At 35.9% G+C, this 3,097-nt stretch overlaps 1 protein-coding gene across 2 annotated transcripts in view; it reads right to left on the bottom strand.

Moving 5' to 3' along the window:
• Positions 1–541: 541 nt before the first annotated feature.
• Positions 542–3,097, bottom strand: part of pank1a (pantothenate kinase 1a) — a 21,675-nt gene continuing 19,119 nt past the window's right edge. For both annotated transcript variants that reach the window (XM_034151794.1, XM_034151795.1), the window contains exon 8: positions 542–3,097. This exon is cut by the window's right edge and continues 2,575 nt beyond it. The gene's annotated coding sequence lies outside the window, so the exon portion shown is untranslated.

A 3,097-nucleotide genomic window follows, 5' to 3' on the forward strand; every position in this document is an offset into this window, starting at 1 on the left:
TTAAGCTAATGCAGTAGATATATGTGGCCCAAGTAGCTTAGCATGCAAGCTAATGCTAACAAATGAATGTTAGCTGAAGGTGGCTAGCAAAAATGGTGGGTGTTTTTTTTCTATCCATTGATATATTCAGTTGTTTCATTAACTTACTATTTTTAAAAGAACCTTTTCCTTTCCAAATGTATTCAAGTAGCTTAAATGACAGGGACATGGTCAAGTTAATATTGAACAATCCTCTATACAAGTGAATGTGCCGTTTTGATTTGATATTTCTGCAAATAGCCTACAGTGAAAATAATTTGAAGCTGTTCACTCTCAACACCTTTAGATTGTAATGCAAATTATTATGTTAAATGTAGGTAGGCTACAACAGTCACTTCCTTCCCTGATTTTAAGTTACAACAAACTTAAAAAAAACAAACAATGTTAAATGTTTTCTTGTTCAGTCAGTCTTTGTTTTTTCCCTTTGTTTTATCCCATCCCTCTTTGTGTATTTCTTTTCAAAAACAGAGTAAAGTGAGTAAAGAAACATCCAGAACACATATTGCTCATCCAGTTTTAGTTTAATTCCTTTGTGGAAAAGAATCACTTCACTTCAGTACATACGCATTGCACAAGGCAGGGAGCCATTATTTTTTATTTGTCTTTTTTTTCCATTTTAACCCTTTATTTTTTCCAAACCGGAGTTAAAAGCAGCAGCAGAATTGACGCAATAACCAGCACTAGGCTTCCCAAAATGTTCATACCCAGATCCACATCACAGAGAATCCAGCAGAAAAAGGCATCCGGACTGTTTAACACTTTTTCAAAATACCACATTTTCCCTACAATTCCCAATCGAAGTAACAATGACATTTAAGCATGATTATCTTTAATCAAAGTCTGAACTTGAATAAAACCAAGAAAATGTTAATAAAGTTACAATACATGTACAGAAATACTATCTATCTGATTGGTGGGTTACCACATGTACAAAGGATGACAACACTTCTATACAACCAATAATAAACATCTACACGTATGTTATTTAACGCTATTCGTCATTCAAAGTGGTTTGTCACGGTGCATCTTCTGTCTACGTTGGGATTTGCAAAAGAAGTGCCGGGTCATGTTTGGGAAGCCAAGAACTGTTGAAACAACTTAATCAACAGAAAGATTGCTGGTGTAGAATATATCATATTAATATTATTTACAAAATCTCTGTACAATCAAATACACAAGGTTGAAAATGTCTGTCCTGCTAGTCAAGCATTCCAGAAGACAGTTTTAAAGGTGGGATGTATTCACGCAACAGGATGTTAACCGGATTAGGCCCTTTGAGAAAAGGTTAAGCAAAGGGAGTGCAAACTATCACACAAGCCTAAAGTCAGAAGGTCACGAGGAACATTATGTCACGGTTTATAGTATGCAACATGAGGTTTGACAGGATGTTTACAGTTTGATTTATATCGTAAACAAACACTGTTCAAGATAAAAGTGAACCCGGGTCATTCATCCAACAGAGATTCACAGTTTAGATGTAAATCCAAAATAGATGTAGGTGTGTTGACAGAGCTTCTTACAGCATGTGTTACTGTGCCACAGTGCATACATGTTTAGTCACACAGATTATACCAACAAAACATGCATGGTACACTCATTTTGGTGCATAATCCGGCCTAAAACATTCGGTTGCGAGCATCCACCTTGAATAGTGTTAACAAATCAGCAGGACAGAAACTTCAGGAGTAGAAATTATCTTCCGTCAAGATTCAAACAGGATTTTTAACAGGGGAAAACTCACATGGGTTGCATATATATTTAAAAAAAACATTTACAAACAAGTCCAATAGACTGGTTGCTTTAAAGAAGAGGTGAGTTTGTTGAAAGGGAAAAAGAGATCCATGGGTGAGTTACTGCATAGCCTGTTGGTTAGATTTCACTAAGGGTGGCATGACATTTAAAGCCAAAACTCCTACTAGTATCACAGGAAAGTATACTGATGTGGGTTGGATGGTCCCAGCAGGAAATTAACCTCAGACAATGTTTACTGAGGTCCAAACCCCAGACTCTAAAAATCTTAACTCAGACTATCATCAAAGCAGATAATCACCTACATTGTTGACTTTTGATTAAAACAAAAAATGGATTGTAGGCTTAAAAGCTAGTTTACTTAATTGACTGAATTCTTGCCTAATGCCGTGTCAGTGTTATCACAGTAAGGATGTGAAAAGGACCAAACGTGTGTCAGTGCAAGATGTGACACTGCTTTGAAAGATGGGTTTCATGACATAGTTTATGTGTAGAATTTTACATTCCAGCAAGTGTCATTTGGTTTTTGTATTAAAAAAAAAACTGAAGCTGCAGCAGTAATACAATAATTAGGTACATCAAGTATCTGAACTCATGACACCCCCAGGGCATTACATAACACTCTGGCGTAGAACTGTTTTAGATTAGTAGAGTTATTTTACAACTAGCATTTATAGCACTACTGGGAACATAGCGGTACACTAAAATGCTGTCAAACATGTACAGTAATCTATGGTATGCAGGGACCATGCATCATCTTAAAACGGACATCAAGGACGCAGCCAGATGTTGAACAGCAGATTGTAAAAAGTTCTAACGGACTTCTATGTTTAAATGTTCCTCGTACTTGGGTGTTCAGCTGATGTGAGATAATAGACAGGACAGTGAGAAGGTGTGTTTGAAAAGAAAAAAATCATCAACTCACAGTCATTACTTTTTCTAGTTATGCAAATCAGCACGTTTTAAAAGGCTTCTCAGCCTGATCGCACATGAAATTGACATTTCTGGAAACAATCACACTGGTTCTTTTGTGCCAACCAAAAAAAAAAAAAAACATGAAAATTCTGTACAGTATATTAAAATCACATGGGAAAACACTCGCATATTTACTTCGTACTGGCCACAAAAAAGGCTTTAACCAATTATAGGACAAAACAAATTCCGTTAAATGTTCCCAAACCACACATTTGCCCAGAAAAATAATGAAGAAAACCTGGAATATATCAACATTTCCAGTTCTTCTTATTTATGTTACCCAAATATTGTTGTGGCTTTCCAAAGGATTACACTATAATCAAAACCATTGCAG

This window comes from Trematomus bernacchii, unplaced genomic scaffold (assembly GCF_902827165.1).
Source record: "Trematomus bernacchii unplaced genomic scaffold, fTreBer1.1, whole genome shotgun sequence".
Lineage (NCBI taxonomy): Eukaryota > Metazoa > Chordata > Actinopteri > Perciformes > Nototheniidae > Trematomus > Trematomus bernacchii.